This window comes from Phoca vitulina, unplaced genomic scaffold (assembly GCF_004348235.1).
Source record: "Phoca vitulina isolate PV1807 unplaced genomic scaffold, GSC_HSeal_1.0 scaffold5, whole genome shotgun sequence".
NCBI lineage: Eukaryota > Metazoa > Chordata > Mammalia > Carnivora > Phocidae > Phoca > Phoca vitulina.
The window spans coordinates 51,327,872-51,345,227 of record NW_022589708.1 but is presented as its reverse complement, the minus strand read 5'-3'; the positions used below and the strand labels follow the sequence as shown (position 1 = coordinate 51,345,227).

General features: G+C 39.4%; 1 protein-coding gene and 1 pseudogene across 7 annotated transcripts in view; both read left to right on the top strand.

Moving 5' to 3' along the window:
• ELF1 (E74 like ETS transcription factor 1) overlaps positions 1-17,356 on the top strand; it is a 104,102-nt gene that overhangs the window by 61,600 nt on the left and 25,146 nt on the right. Inside the window, exon 1 of one of the 7 annotated variants that reach the window (XM_032402916.1) lies at positions 1,730-2,405. The exons of the other annotated variants lie outside the window; for them this stretch is intronic. The gene's annotated coding sequence lies outside the window, so the exon portion shown is untranslated. Of the gene's footprint in view, positions 1-1,729; positions 2,406-17,356 lie in introns of those variants that run through there. 7 annotated transcript variants of the gene reach the window in all.
• Positions 4,125-8,120, top strand: LOC116631604 (annotated as a pseudogene).

Here is a 17,356-nt window from a genome sequence, read left to right as displayed (position 1 = left end):
GATATCTTGTACCCTATAGCATTTTAATTGTATATGTCATAAAATCTACCAGTATTTCCTTTTTTTGTTTGTTTATTTTTTTGTTTCTGTTTTGGAAACCTTTCCTCACCCTAATATTATTAAATATTCTTTTAATATTTTCTTCTAGTTTATGTGTTTAACTCCTCAGTACATACGGGATATATTTTTATAAAATGTGAGGTGTAGGGATCTGACAGCTGCCTTCTCCCACCAATGGGGATGTTGGCTCTTCATGATTTGTTGTGTATTTTATGATTTCCACACTAAGACTGCCATTTCCGTTATGTACTAAATTACCACATGTACTTTAGTTTTGAACTTGCTAGTGTATTTTATTCCATTTAACTGGTTTTTATTATGCCAGTATCACATTTGCTTTCATTAGTATTACTTAAGATTTGACATCTGATAAGATATCCCCCCTCCCCTGCATAAAAAAAAAAATTGGTATAGCGTTTTGAATGAATTTTAGAATTAGCTTCTTTTTTTTTTTTTTTTTAAGATTTTATTTATTTGACAGAGAGAGAGAGACAGCGAGAGAGGGAACACAAGCAGGGGGAGTGGGAGAGGGAGAAGCAGGCTTCCCGCCAAGCAGGGAGCCTGATGTGGGGCTCGATCCCAGGACCCCGGGATCAGGACCCCAGCCGAAGGCAGACGCTCAATGACGGAGCCACCCAGGCGCCCCGGGATTTTAACTTTTCAAGTTTAAAAAGTATTTGTGTCTTTTAAAATAATTCTGTTGGGGGCACCTGGGCGGCTCAGTCAGTTGAGCAACCCGCTCTTAATTTCGACTCAGGTCATGATCTCAGCATCTTGGGATCTAGCCCCATGTCAGGTTCCACACTTAGTGGGGAGTCTGCTTGAGGATTCTCTCTCTCCCTCTCCCTCTGCCCCTCCCTTCACTCGTGTGCACACTCGTATTCTCTCTCTCTCAGTAAATAAAATCTTATAAAACATAATTCTGTTTTATGATCCTGTATTGGTTTGGTTGGTTCTTTACAAAATCACTGTTTGCAGGCACCAGATTAGAAAACATTTCCTGTTTTGAGTTATGGTCTGTGGTTATAAATGTCATCTAAAGACACACTGTTAATGTCTGGTTGCCACCACCTTGATCATTTTCCCTTGTATCGATTTGTACTCTTTTCAAAATTGCTAGGAAGAACTCCTTTGGGCAAGGATGGGTGTGGGGGGATGGTAGTGTTGGAAAGGAAACACCAACATTATTGGTGCTGACAAGGCACTTTTACAAGTCTGCCCTTGATGTCTGTTCAAAACTGGGAATATTTTTTTTTATTTTATTTTTATTTATTTTTTATTTATTTATTTTTTTTAAAGATTTTATTTTTATTTATTTGAGAGAGAGAATGAGAGAGAGCACATGAGAGGGGGGAGGGTCAGAGGGAGAAGCAGACTCCCTGCAGAGCAGGGAGCCCGATGCGGGACTCGATCCAGGGACTCCAGGATCATGACCTGAGCCGAAGGCAGTCGCTTAACCAACTGAGCCACCCAGGCGCCCCGGGAATATTTTTTTTAAAGATTTTTATTTATTTATATGAGAGAGAGAGAGCATGAAAGGGGGGAGGGTCAGAGGGAGAAGCAGACTCCCCGCTGAGCAGGGAGCCTGATGTGGGACTTGATCCCGGGACTCCAGGATCATGACCTGAGCTGAAGGCAGTCGTTTAACCAACTGAGCCACCCAGGCGCCCCTAAAACTGGGAATATTTGTAGCTGAGAACGAAGCTCTTCTGTGGGAGAGCAGCACCGTCAGTATTGAATTGCAGTGTGTACTTTTATTTGAAGGTGCCTTGGTTTGACCTTATTAAACAGGTGTGTTTGCCTGGGGAATGAATGAGAATAAGAACTCTGAAGGCTGTGGATACAAGTTTCTAAAGAGAAGGAAACTTGACTATGTGCTCCTATAGTCCAGAAGTTAATTTAATGAAAAACAGCTGCTAGTTTAATGCATTTTGTAATTTTGACATATCATTACATGTTTTTTCAGTTGTTGGTTCTAAAAGTAGAACCTAGCAAGTCATAGTTATTTATGCTTAACAGACTTAGCTCACTAGGGAGAAGCTTGGTGACAAGCATGGGAAAGTGAAAATATTTTTTTAGAATCCTATCACAGTATAAGACGGTGGTCTTATGACATTCCTTAGGGTATAAACTGGTTTGCTCTGACTGTTGATTCCTGGAAGCTAAAGGATAAACAGTGCCTTGCCGTCTTTTTAACAAGATACCCGGTAATTCTCAGGCAGTGTTTGAGAATCACTGCATTCTAACTTTGGGAAAGCTTCACTGTGGAAGTTACATTACAACTGCATTTTGCAGGAAGGCTCAGTTTATCTGACAGATGGAAGGAGCAGAAGTGTTCTGGAACAGTAAGTAGAATGTACCAAAACCTTTGATGGATTTCTCTTGACAATATAGTCAATCTAACCACCTTAACTTATGGTTAGAAGCTTTCCATGGTGTGACTGTTTCATGTTCTTTTCTTTCTTGTACTACATTAATTTTGCCAGCCTACTGTATAATTTCCCCAAGTGCCTTCCTGCTTGGTCTCCCACGTTCATACCCGTTGCCTACTTAAGTTCTAATCTCTTTCAAGATCTTAGGACAAGACCTACTAATTCCAGGAATTTATCCTAAAATCATTACTTCAGGAATTAACAAAGTTTATCCTGTTATTTCTACATCACTTATTGTCACTGTCACACATTGCCAGGTTAAATTTTCATATGTAAATTAATGATTTTTCCCAGATAAATGCTAACTACTTGAAGAAAGGGATTACTTTTCCCCCTCCCCTTAATATCTTCCAAAGCATTTAACATCATTCATAATACCTTTAGTTTGGTTGAGTCTTCTTAAAGATTTTCTTCTTCCTCTTAATCGTGTTGGTAAAATGATGTGGGATATGTCTGTGCTCAGTTATGGCCCCTATCACATCAGAAGACTTTCGAATGAGAGGTAATGTTCTGCCCCAAACTCTCTCGACTACAGTATATATTTTTCTGGGACCTATTTGTCCACATTCTTACTTATTTACATGGGCAGTGTGGCCATATCACCACAATTCCAAGACCAGAAAGAAATTTTCATGGAGTCTTTTTTCTGTTATGTATTTAGAACTGTTGTATTGTACCACAGATAACTTTCAAAAATTATCATTGGGGGCACCTGGGTGGCTCAGTCGGTTAAGCACCTGCCTTTGGCTCAGGTCATGATCCCGGGGTCTTGGGATCGAGGCCCCACATGGGGCTCTCTGCTCAGCAGGGAGCCTGCTTTTCCCTCTCCTGCTCCCCCTGCTTGTGCTCTCTGTCTCTCTCTCTGTCAAATAAATAAAATCTTTAAAAAAATCGTTGAAATTATAAATAAGTAAATATCCATATAGAGTTTTTCTGTTTCATGGGAGACTCCTTCAGGTTGCAGAGGGAGTTGTGACATGGTTGTATCTTGAGAATGAGGTTGTATTTTATAGATTGAGAAAATGTACATAAGAATATAGATCACACCAACGGGCCATTTTTTAGCAATTCTGTTAGGTCAGGGATTAAGAGGACCTTAAAATTAGAATAGAAGAAATGAGTTGAAGTGTTTTGTGTGTAACTTCTTGAGCACTAGTATTGTGGAGGACAGGAAGTTGGAATAATGATACTAACCTGTGCATGGACATAGGGAATTCTGTTATTTACATATAACTCCTGGTTATATGGACAATCTGCCTGTTCCTGTTGCCTTCTTTTTTAGTCTTGGCAGATCAGACTTATCAGATCCATTGAAAGTTTGGCCTTCTGGAAAACTAACGTACAGAGGTTGCTAGTTTCTTTTGTATACATTTGGAACCTTCATCAAAGGGGTTATGCCATAGAGCCCATAGTACAAACCTGCTTATATTTGGGAAAAGTCTGACTTTGTTTTTTTGTGGGGGTTTTTTGTTTTTGTGTTTTTGAGAGAGAGAATGAGAAACCTGGGGGATTAGGGCAGGGGCAGAGGGGGAGAGAGAGAGCATCTTAAGCAGGCTGCATGCCCAGCATGGGGTCCGGTGCGGGGCTCAGTCTCACAACCCTGAGATCATGACCTGAGCTGAAATCAAGAGTTGGATGCTTAATTGAGCCATCCAGGTGCCCTGGCAAAAGTCTGACTTTAAATAGGTCTGAGGCCCTCTTCAGGTTATGTGAAGGGCTACCTTGCCTATGACCTAGTCTGTGGCCTGGCTTATCTCCCTGCCAACTATTGGCAGTGAGGGAGCCGATGGTTATTATGAGGGAGGAGTAGGCATGGGGAGGAGGACCTTACTATTATTCTCTTTTACAGTCTTTCTTTAAGTGTCCCCCATCATCACACCAGGCCACATGACAATGTCTTTAAAATGAATATAGATGAGTGGCCCGAGCCGGAGTCCTGGCCTCTTGTCTTTCTCCCCAAGCAGCATGAACTTCACCACCCACTCCACTTTCACCTCCAGCTGTTGGTCCCTGAGCTCTGTGTAATCGCCCAACCACCAGGTCCCGCTGGTCAGCAGTGCAGCCGCCAGCATCTGTGCACACACCTGGGGGCTCAGGCTCCTGGATCTCTGTGTCCCAGTCCACCAGCTAATGGGGTAGCTGGGGGTCCAGAGGCCTGGCCACTAGGATGGCTGGGGGTCTGGCACGCAGAGGGGGATCCAGGGTGAGAAGGAGACCAGCAAGACCTGAATGATCACCTGGCCTCCTACCTGGAGAGGGTGAGGAGCCTGAAGGCTGATAATCAGAGACTGGAGATCAAAATCCGGGAATACATGGAGAAGGGATCCCAGATCAGAGACTGGGGGCATTACTTCAAGACCATGGAGTTGCTGAGGGCTCAGGTCTTTGGGAAATCTGTGGACAATGCCCACATTGTTCTGCAGATTGACAGTGCCCATCTTGCTGCTGATAACCTCAGAGTCAAGTATAAGATGGAGCTGGCTACGCACCCATCTGTGGAGAGTGCTCTCCAGGGGCTCCACAAGGTCATTGATGACACCATTGTCACTCAGCTGGAGCTGGAGACAGAGATCGAGGTTCTCAAGAGCTGCTCTTCATGGAGAAGAACCATGAGGAGGAAGTAAGGGGTCTACAAAAACCAAATTGCCAACTCTGGGTTGACCGTGGAGTTGGATGCCCCCAAATCTCAGGACCTCGGCAAGATCATGGCAGACATCCAGGCCCCGTATGATAAGCTGGCTCAGAAGAACTGAGAGGAGCTGAACAAGTATTGGTCCAAGCAGATTGAGGAAAGCACCACAGTGGTCACCTTACCGCTGAGATAGGAGCAGCTGAGATGATCCTCACGGAGCTGAGATGTATGGCCCAGTCCATGGAGATGAACCTGGACTCGGTGAGAAACCTGAAGGCCAGCTTAGAGAACAGCCTGAGGGAGGTGGAGGCCCATCACATGATGCAGATGGAGCAGCTCAGTGGGGTCCTGCTGCACCTGGAGTCAGAGCTGTCCCAGACCTGGGCAAAGAGGCAGCGCCAGACCCAGGAGCACAAGGCCTTGCTTAATATCCGGTCAAGTTGGAGGCTGAGATCTCCACCTGTCACCTGCTGGAAGATAGGGTGATGCCCTGGACAGCAGCAACTCTTTGCAGACTGTTCAGAAGACCACAACCGACAGGATTATGGAGACAAAGTAGTGTCTGAGACTAATGCCAGCAAAATTCTGAGGTGTTGAGGCAGCAAAAGCAGGGTGCCCTTTGAGGAGCAGAAGGCCAATTAAAAGTTAAGAGGTAAACAAAGAAAAAATGAATATGGATGAAGTCATTGCAGAGGGTAGGACATAGACTAGAGGAGTTCCAGAAACGTTTAGTGATAAATTTTAGTAACTAGTGTTTATTGAGCATTTTGTTCTGTGCACTGTGCTCTGCACTTTACAAGGATTATCCTGTTAATTCTTAAAACAATCTTAGGAAGTAGGTACTTTAATTTCTACTTTACAGAAGAGTCAGGTGAGGCTTAGAGAAGAAAAGCAACTGGCTTGTAAGTGATAAAACTGGTAACTGTCACCCAGCTTGTGCCTACAATGACTATTTGAATAATGCCAGCTATCAATGCATGCAAGTGGTAAGAGAGTGGTTTTAAATGTGGAAGAATTATTATTCTTTGCATTTATGATTTTAGCAAAAAGAAAATGTTATACATTCTAGTTAGTTTGTTAATGTAGTTACATATTGACAGTCTTTGTGCCCTGATACCTGTGTATACCTTTAAAAAAAACCCAACTTTGTTGAGATATAATTTACATACCATATAATTCAACTACTTAGACTGCCATTCAGTGATTTTTAGTATATAAACAGAGTTGTGCGTCTATCACCATAATCACTATTGTAACATTTTTGTTATCCCAAAAATAAACCTGTTATCTATTAGCAGTCATGCCCTATTCTCCCCAATTCCCGCACCTTGGCAACCACTAATCTACTTTTTGTCTCGTGGATTTGCCTGTTCTGGGACATTTTGTATAGATTGAGCCATGCAGTATGTGGTCTCTTCTGAGAGGCTGACTTCTTTTACTTAAACATAATGTTTTCCAGGTTCATCCATGTTGTAGCGTGTATCTGTACTTCATTCTTTTTATTGCTGAATAATATTCCATTGTCTGGGTATACTACATTGTATTTATGCATTCTGTGTATTTTTCAAAAGAATACTATTTTTTTAGTGAAGTTCGTGTTGGTCAGTTTTTTGTCGGGGATGGCATTGACCATCTCTGTTCTCCCAGAAAGTACTCAGTCACCTAGAGCAACCTTGCTGGGTGAATAAGAAAATTAGTACATCTTTGATGTAGCTCAGTTTAGCTACATGATCTTGAAAAATTTTGCCTCCTCTCTGTTTTACTTAACACATAACACATAAGGAAGGATAAGTCATTATATGAACAGATAGTGTTACTGGGTTACTGGCCTTTTTTTTTTCTCCCAAGCCAGAGTCACCTTCAACACTCTTTCAGGAATAACGGTGAAAAGCTAATGTCCTTTGGTTTACTAAAGTAAAAAGAAAACTGATTATTACTGGTTTGTTAGAGTGTGAATTTAACAAAGTGATGTCCTGAAATAATGTCCATAAATCTGATATGCCTAACATTAAATAAGTTAGAATATAGGCAGAGTTTTTTCCTTTTTTTTTTTCTTTTTTTTTTTTGACACAGTAACCAAAATTCTCAATATTAGGGCAGTTCTTTTTTTTTTTTTTTTTTGGAAAGAATTACAATGTAATGACTGGTAATATATTTGTGAGCTTATCTGTTTCATCTGTTCCCACCTAATGAGACATGGAGAGAAAGAGCACTGAGCTTGTGAGGCGGGATCAGGGAAGTCGGCCTGGAATTGTAGGGTAGGGACTGGAGTGAGGGAAGGAGAATTTTCCTCTCCTAAAAAGTGGTATTTTAGGTGACAATTTAAAGATTTGTTATAATTTATGTTTTGTATGACTGGGCACTTCTGTCACTCCACTTTATTTCCTGGTATGGGGAAAACAAAAACAAGGGGATTTAGGAAAAACTTCCATTTACCTTCAGGAGAGTAACCACATGGGAAGCTCAAGGACCTGGTAGCTCTGACCTCCTTCCCCGCCCCAACACGGAAGCACGTTCAGAAATAATTGGGTATTGAAGATTTACCTGGGAAATGGTTTGTTATAAAGTGATTGATTTGTGTGCGTTCAGATCAACTGCCTACAACCTCAGCATAATATTGAATCCTGGAAATTGATATTTCTGATCAATTAAGAGTCTATGACATGTGGCATTAAAGAGTATCAGCTCGGGAACCAGGAGCCACCACTTACTAGATATGTGACTTCAGACAAGTTTTAAAATTTCACTGAGTTTTGATTTCCTTCACCAAAAATGAAAGAATTACTTTACAAAGTTACGAGCATTCAGTGTTTATGTATTTGACAAGAGCTTAGCACAAAGGAAGTGGTCAATAAATGTGGCAGTTGCTGATATTAATGATCTGAATTAAAGAAAAGGTGTTAAAGTTTGTTGTGTACCACTGCATACTCTATATTACTCAATTGTTTGGGATAAATTAGGTAATGAAGTCAATTTTTATAATTTGAGTACCAGTTAGACAAATTCATTCAGCTTTTTTTTTTTTTTTTTTTTTTTAATGTTTTCATATTTTTTCTTTGCTGGCTTGGTTCTAGAATAAGCCAGTAAACTTGTCATTCAGGATTTTGAAAATCCGGCAGATTAATTCTGTGGGGTAGCACTGTCCTTTAATGTTAAGTGTGTTTGGACATAGTTTGACCTGGAGTAGTTCAGTTTTTTTGGAGTGATTCTAATTTCTGTCATTGCCTATGATTGGCTAGTGTAACTTTTCCATTCTGGAAAAGGCTTTGTTGTAGCTAAACTGTCTATATTCAGGAATGTCTGCCTCATTTTATTCTATGATTCTTACATATTTATATAAGATTCTTGTCAAAGTCCATCTTTTAGAAGTAGGAATTTCCTCTTTAATTATGATTTCACTTAAATTTTTTGAGTTATATAGAATCTGCATGTTTAAAACATCAATCTGGTAGTGACTGCTGTGATGTTATCTAGTTGATTTGTAACTGAACGTTTAAACCTGGTTAAAATTTACTGTACCTCCCCGTATCTACCTTTTTTTTTTAAACCTCATAATTGATTCTGTTCATACTTGGCCACACACACACACCCTCTTAACCCACCAATGTATTAAACTTTTAAAGTGAGCACTCTAATAAGAAAACCAAGGTTGTTTTTAGTGACTGTTGTACTTTTTGAGATGCATGGCCAAGTTGTAATTTATCCTGGCTAAAAAAAAGAAAAATCTGGGCAAAGACTAAAGGCGGCCAACAGTCATGAAAGACCTAAACTGGGATTAGATTTAGCCAAATCAACTCCATAGGGATTTACAGTGGAATTTTAAACATTATCTGGGGGGAATTCTGGAGAACAGACCATTTTACTTAGACCTTTCTATGTTTCATGGTGCTGTGCAAGAGAGAAGCTAGGCTTCTCTCTCTGCTGTGGCCAACAGAAATAAACTTCGTTCATATATATTTGTATATATATATATTTATTCATATATATATGTATATATATATATATGAATCTCCAAGCTTTATAACTGAGATGAAACTTTTATTATGACCATAATTTATCTATAGGATCCTATACTCTTGTAGCCTATCCTAGTGATTAATCTTGTGGAGTTGGGAGTCAGATTGCCTGGGTTCACGTTTCAGCTCTGCCTCTTCCTAGCTGGTTGACCAATGTCAATAAAAGAGCACAGTGCTGTGGGGATTGACTGGGATAAGCCATATCAAGTACTCAACCTAGTAGCTGCTTCACTCCCACCACCACATTAGGAATACCACGTTGTTTTAATTTTATTGATCATTTTATTGAACTCTCAAAGACAGAGACTGGAGGACAACATTTTACACAGCACTGTGGTGAGTTTCTTAATCCGATTAAGAAAGTACTTTGCAAACTGTGCTAATTTCCAGAGATTTGAATCCTTTTTCTCTTACACTAAAGCCATTGGCTATAACATAATATTTATCTACATCATGATGTTTATAAAAAATACACAGTCCATAAAAAACCTAGGATATTGAAGAAGGAGAGCCAGTGGGAAGTGAGGGGACTGATATGATAGAAGCATATATTTCAATTTTGTGCCCAGATGCTTCTTTGCAAGTTAACCTCCATGCCAAGAATACATTGCCTGCTCTAGTCATGAGTGAAGTGTAAATATATTTCCTAACATTTCGTAGAGCCCTTTATAGTTGACAGTGTCTTTTCCACATATACTTTGATTCCCACAAATCATTCTGTGATGGAAATACTCTTCTATTTCCTATTGTAGAATATTATCTCATTTATTCCTAGATAGCTAGAATAACTATTTTAGAATCTCGTAATAGATTCCTAAGGCAGAGTTGCAAAGGCACCCAGGGTACTGTTCAAAATAACCTACCCTATTCACTAAAGATATTTGGATCCCAATTCTGATGTAATAACATTGTTTCAGAGGATCAGTGGATAATTTGTCTTAATTATTAGCTCTTCATTTCTATACTCATTAATTTTGACAGTACTTGGTTGATTTGTTTATATTTCTGTTAAGAGATAATTGCAGAACTCTATGGGGATTTGATACATCACTTGAGCGAGCGCATTGAAGTATTAAGTTTTTAGAATGGTAGTAATGAATATTTGGTGTTCTGTTTAAAATGAAAATGCACGAGTAACAAAACTGAGGAGATTGCCAGGAATAATCCCCACATGCATAAAACTGGTAGGCCCAAAGAGTTTCATGGGTGTTATTTTAAACTTGAATGAATCATTTAAACAGTTTCAGTTCAGAGAGAAAAGTTTCCTAATTCATCGTTACAAAGCCAGCATATCACTGATACCAAAACCTGGCAGAATGTGAGCACACACATGAACAATAGGTTAATCCCAAAATGGATATTTTGTTTAAATATAAGAGCTAATATTTATTGTCCCTTACCTCTGACAGGTCCTATGAGCAATATACATTTTTTTCTTTTTTTTAAATTGATTTTCCTAAATTACATGATGTTGGTTTAAAAAAAATAATTCATAGGGGCGCCTGAGTGGCTCAGTCATTAAGCATCTGCCTTTGGCTCAGGTTATGATCCCAGGGTTCTGGGATCGAGCCCCACATCGGGCTCCCTGCTCTGCGGGAAGCCTGCTTCTCCCTCTCCCACTTCCGCTGCTTGTGTTCCCTCTCTCGCTGTGTCTCTGTCAAATAAATAAATAAAATCTTTAGAAAAAAAATTAAAAAAATAATTCATAGAAGTTTATCCAAAGGCTACTCCTCAAAGATGAAAATTACCTCTAGTTGTGAGCTTCCTTCTTTTTCTCTGGCTTGATAATTACATTTTCCTTTATATACAGTGGTGTCTATAGAAAGCCATCTAAGATTTTTGCCATGAGACTCTGAGCCTCCGCTAAAACATTTTACCTATAGTTTATAAAAGAAAGACAAGTGATTCTCCAGACTAGAAAGTCAAGATCAGTAAACCTCGGATTCTCTAGATTTTCTTTCAAAAATACACATATTTTTCCTTCAACTTTTAAAGAGTCTGTTTTAAATGATCTACTTTTCAGCTGGTTTTGGTTGTCACACCTGGATGCAGTTGACTTAAAAATGTTTTGCTCCTTGCTGTTTCTTTCTAATTATTTTATTTTTAGTCATTCTGACTAGGACAGAATATTTTCTCTAGAGGATGTGTCGACACAAATTGAACAGACCTTTTAGAATTTCTAGAAGAAAGGAGGAGAGTATTATTGGAGCCCAAGTTAAGACAGCTGCCCAGGATACACAGTCTTCACAAAGAGTGTTCTCGCATATTTTCTTTCGATCCTCTCCATAACCCTGTACTGTGTGGCAACTATTGTTATCCTCATTTTATGAATAAGGAGAGCCTTGGTAAGGAGGCATCTCGGAGAGGCTAAATGAGGAGATGAATGTTGCCCAGAAACACTACTGTAGAATGCCGCAGCACCTGCACTGAAGTTGAAGTCTTTGATTTGAAAAAGCCCAAGCTCTTATCATTATGCTGGGAGAGACGCAAGAGAGGAAAAGAACCTCGGAGGAAAAGAGAATCTGGAAGAATATTAAGTCCATCGTCGTTTATAGCGATTATACCTAAGTAGGATTTTCACTTTCTCCCAAATACATTTACATTATTAAAATCTTTAAAAACTAGATCCGGGTACTACACTTTGGGCCAGGAAACCTGTGTTTCAGAAGTTAGATGTGTGGGGCAGCATGTACTACAGCTACATAGACTTTTCTGCTTGTTTGCTAAAACTCCTTCTCATTTTCTTTTAAAATAAGGATGGATAAGCTCATGTAAAGAGAGCTTGTGTTAGTCAACAGAAGTAGTCTCATTTGCGGATAATGAAGCTTTTAATGACAGATTTTTTTTAAAGTATGCAGAGAATTTGGTTGTGAGGAAGCCTTCACAAAAACTTTGTGCTGAGCCTCAGAGATCTATTGCACAATCCTCTTTTTTTTATGTAATCGAGCAATTCCAGAAATCATTCAGAATGTATTTTGAAAATTGGTAACAGTAGTAGTTATGAGGTAGGGGAGCTCTATGGAAAGGGGACGATAATGTTTTTTACTCTTGGAATACAAATGTGTTCAGGTATTAATCTATTTCCCCAAACAATTTTTTTAAATGCACCATGGGAGCTTGTTTAAAGGATTTTTAATTTTAATTCATTTTGTTCACCAGTCACCCTAATTTCATGTGTGTACATCCACCTAGATGTGCCATGTCTAAAGGTTTCCTTTAATTTTATTATGGTTTATATGAGGGAATAAACTACCGTCGTAGTATTTGACCTGGTTCCAATACCTGTGCCTCAGAATAGTGCTCCGCGCTGTGAGAACTAGAGACCCTTTAAAGTTCCGTTTCCCCCGTCAGATGGACCTCTGCTTTTTAGACTTTTTATTGAAGTGTTGAATACATACAAAAATATTTATCACAGATCATAAGTGTACAGTTTGATCAGTTGTCACAAAGTTGAACAGGTATGTTTCAGCTTTTGCTTTTCGTTCAAGTGCAAATGGTCGTTGCTGAGACTAAATGGTTGAGCTGTGTTTACCACTTTTCTGGAAGGACTTCCTAATTAAAAACAAAACAAAAACCAAAAAAAAATCATGCCTGTCAATGTAAGATTGTGTTTTTCCTCCTAGCTTTATTGAGATGTAATTTATATAAAACATTAAGTGTACAAGGTGATGATTTGATACATGTGTGTAAGTAGTAAGCCAAATTTTAAGAGTGTTTATTTCTATCTAAGTCAACTGTTGAGGCACTTTATCATCAAATTGTTTTATTGAATGATTACTCTATGCCATGCAGTAGAACAAGTGATGTATTTACATGTCGTATCATTGAATTCTTACAACAACTCATTTAGATAGACATGAACACAAAAGCCTCGAGAGGCTAAAAACTTTGCTGGAGTTCAAATACCCAGGGCACGGGGCAGTCTAGCTGTAAATAAGGGTCATTCTAACTCTAGAGCTTGAACACTTACTATTACATCCTTTTTTTACCAGGTGTATTTTTAGTGCATTTGCTGCATGGCAAATATTGTCTGATGGTGTCCTGATAGACTGAGGTGTTGGGTTTTTGGTTTTCTGTTTTTGTTTTTTAAATCAAAGGTGAAGGAAATACTTTCAAAGCAGTGCCTTTGTAGGATGAGGCTTTGGGGCAGCATTCTGATCAGAAGAGAAGGCACAGGAATTGTTCTCAAAGATGCGTCAAGACATAGCAAGTGAACACTGTTTAGTGTGTATGTTTCTTGGAGTCGCCTTCGGGTGGGGAAGCTCCTGAAGATTATGGGAAGAGGGACGCCCCACCCCACCCTTGGTGTTGCCTTGTCTTGTGGCAAAGTGATAGTGTAAATACTTGAAAATGTGCTCATTTTGCACCTATTTTAAAAAAATGAGTATCTGCGGGCGCCTGGGTGGCTCATTTGGTTAAGTGACTGCCTTTGGCTCAGGTCATGATCCTGGAGTCCCGGGATCGAGTTCCGCATCGGGCTCCCTGCTTGGCAGGGAGTCAGCTTCTCCCTCAGACCCTTCCCCCTCTCATGTGCTCTCTTTCTCATTCTCTCTCTCTCTCTCAAATAAATAAATAAAATCTTTGAAAAAAAAAAAAAAAAAGAGTACCTGCATGGGTAAGTTTTTAAAGACTGTTTTTAACTTGTCTTTCTCTTAGGAAAACGTTTGATAGATCTTTCATTTTCAGCTATTTCATAGAGGATCTTGGCAGGATGTTTCACAGCAACCATGTTAACAGATTGAGCTCTGCTGTCAGGGAACCTTGGCAAACAAGTTATTTGCAAGTTCTTTTGTGTTGTTTTTTTGCTTGTTTTGGTTTATAACCAAAGACTTGTTAAATAAACTTACTTCATATAGTTGGAATAATGGTCCATACTTTCTTAAATACTCTCTTAGGGCCTTGGATTGTGGTATACTGAGGAAAAAGCAAGCCTAGTGAGGGTAGCAACATACATTGCTGTTTACAGATTGGTCACTTTTCCTTCTCTTTTTAACTTGATGGTATTGCCACATATATCATCAACCACAACAGAAGGCAACTATATAGTGGACAGTGTTGAAATTTGGGGAACTCTTTCGTGCCAGAACTTGGTTTGATTTTTATTGTAGCTGCTAAAAAAAATTGTTAAAGTTTTGCTTTCAACACATGTGTTAAATTTACCTGAAATTAATAGAAAGGAAAACTGGTATGTATTTTTCTCTCTGGAGTTAAGACCCTCTGTAAAGTTACACAGTGGTTGAAAGCTTATCACTACAGTTTAATTTGCTTATAGAAACTGAGGCTTTGAAAACTCTGTTCTTTGACAGATTATAATCCCAAGAAGTCTTCCATCTCTCTTCCCACCCATCATTTTGTGATTTATTTTGGTTCTGTTACAAAAACAAATGGGAAAATAGTCTGCAAGTGCCAAAAGATGTCATAATAAAGTAACTTTGTTTTTTGGATTACTAGTACTTCAGACATTCGTGTAAATCAAGTTAACTCTGTTTAGGGAATGTAGTTTTGAATTTCGTAATTCTTTAGAGTAATGGTTCTAAACCCTGCATGCACGTTAGAACCATCCAAGGAACTTTAATAACATGGCCCTGGTCACATCCCCAGATGTTCTGACTTGTTTGCTCCCATATAGGGTCAAGTATTGATATTTTTAGGTGTTTCCCAGTGTGTAGTCAGCATTGATAACCATTGGTAGATTTAACTGGGGTTCCCTGATTCAGCTAAAAGATACTGAAGAGAAGATGATTATTTAAACAAAGAGAGGTTTTAGAGATATTTGGAGATTTTTTTTTTTTTTTTAAGTAGCCAACCAAATGAAACATAGTATTTTTATTAGGACATCAACAAAGTGTTGACACCTTCATTTCTTAAAAGGAGGTAACAGATCGTATTGCTGACTATGAGGATATGGCCGTTTTATGAGTAGCTGTGGCCTTCCTGAAGTTCATCTTTTAAAGATTTTTTTATTTTATTTTATTTTTATTTGAGAGAGAATGAGATAGAGCATGAGAGGGGGGAGGGTCAGAGGGAGAAGCAGACTCCCTGCTGAGCAGGGAGCCCGATGTGGAACTCGATCCCGGGACTCCAGGATCATGACCTGAGCCGAAGGCAGTCGCTTAACGACTGAGCCACCCAGGGGCCCCTGAAGTTCATCTTTTAAATAAATCTTGGGAAGGTTCTGGTTGAAATGATGTGGGAAAAACTGAGGTGGATAAGATTTGGTGGTCTTCAGCAAAGAAACTTAAAGAATAATGCCGAGCTTCAATTTAGAAATAGTAACAAGAATATATAATCTTAATTGCCACAAGCTAGCAAAGTTGTTTTGGGTAGAGGGAGCCAACTGTCAAATGATAAACTTAAAGCTAAATTAAATTGGATCCTGCTATGGGTTGAATTGCTCTCTGTACCCCACCTCCCCAAATTCATATGTTGAAATGCTAAGGCCTCAAATCTCAGAATGTGACCTTATTTGGAAACAGGGTTGCTACATATGTAATAAGTTAGGATGAGGTTATACTAGAGTAGAATAGGCCCCTAATCCAATGTGATCAGAGTCCTTATGAGAAGAGAAAATTTGGACACAGACACATACAGGGGAGAACACCATGTGAACGTGACGACAGTCATCTATAAGCCAAGGAGAGAGGCCTGGCACAGATCCCTGTCTTAAAGCCCTCAGAAGGAACTACCCTGCCAACACCTCGATTTCAGATTTCCAGCCTCCAGGACTGTGAGACAACAGATTTCTGTTGTTTTTAGCTGCCCAGTCTGTGGTACTTGGTGACAGCAGCCCTAGCGAACTAGTAAGTCCCAGTATTTTATTCATTTTTAAAATGTAAATCTAAGAAAATTTAACATTTGAAATTTTGCCGTGCCTTCATTTAAGAGGTTGGGAACCATTTCTCAATCAGGAATTTTAGAATGTGTGGTTATAAAAGTTTTAGGTTACTGGTAACTCAGACTTGAGCCAGTTAGTTGCTAGTCAATCAGTATAAAAGGCAGGAATTTAACACGAGCCCAGACCAGGAGCTTGAGTTTCTGGAGTGTGTATTTTCCTTCCATTTATGTTAATAGAGGGGGGAGATTCTTTCCATACCTGAGAGAGGTTTCCTAGATGTATTTTGTATATACAGATTCAGGCCTGTTACCTGACATGTAGAGTTGGTCTGTTTGTTGTATATGATTTAAAAGCACCCTGGAGAAATTAGAGATGAACAGCTTTGAATATACATCTCCATTTCAGTGGAATAGATAAGAGTAGCCCATGCTTTTCATGAAAGGAGCGAGTACCTTAGAGAAAGCATGGCTAAGTCAGGAGTGATCCGGGAAGTTCCTGTCTATGGCCCACGACAAAGTTCATAATAGACTCAGATTGGAGAAGCCCTGCAAATGATGATATAGAAAGTCATACCTTAAACACAGCACAGCCCCTTACCTTTTTTGTTTTTTTAAACAGAGCCAAGTAAATATGTCAGTGAAACAAAATGGCACCATGTTTAAGGCTGACCATAATGGTGTACAGGCAAAGAACATAGACCTTAGAGTCCAGTTCAGCTAAGGTTCTACCACTTACTAGCCATATGACTTGTGGTAAATTATTTCCCTTCCCCTTGAGCTTGTGTTTTCACATGTAGAAAACAGATAATCCAGTGTATCTCCCTCATAGGATTTTGAGATGATTAAATAAGGTAGTAATTCATATAAATAAAGCAATGAGCAGAATACCTGGTGCATGTTAGGTGCTAATAAATGTTAGTTAATAGCACTAGCAGAGGCAACAGGTAGGTGGCCCCTGTGCATGCTAGCCCCCCCATTTAGTCCATAAGAATGAATCTCTTCTATTGTAACGTTACATACTTAGTTTTAGCATCCATGCCTTAATACATCTTAACAAAACAAAACCTGGAAGTGCCCTTAGGATCAGCTAGTGCTCTTCTTTCATTTAAAGTGAGGAAAATAGGGGCATCTGGGTGGCTCAGTCAGTTAAGCATCTGCCTTCAGCTCAGGTCATGATTCCAGGGTCCTTTGATTGAGCCCCGCACTGGGCTCCCTCCTCAGCGGGGAGTCTGCTTCTCCTCCCTCTGCCGTTCCCCCTGCTTGTGCATGCTCTCTCTCTTTCTCTCTCTCAAATAAATAAAAATCTAAATAGATAAAGTGAGGAAAATGACAGTAGGATTGGAGAATGCCAGAGGTCTTATGGTTCACAGTCTTTTTTACAT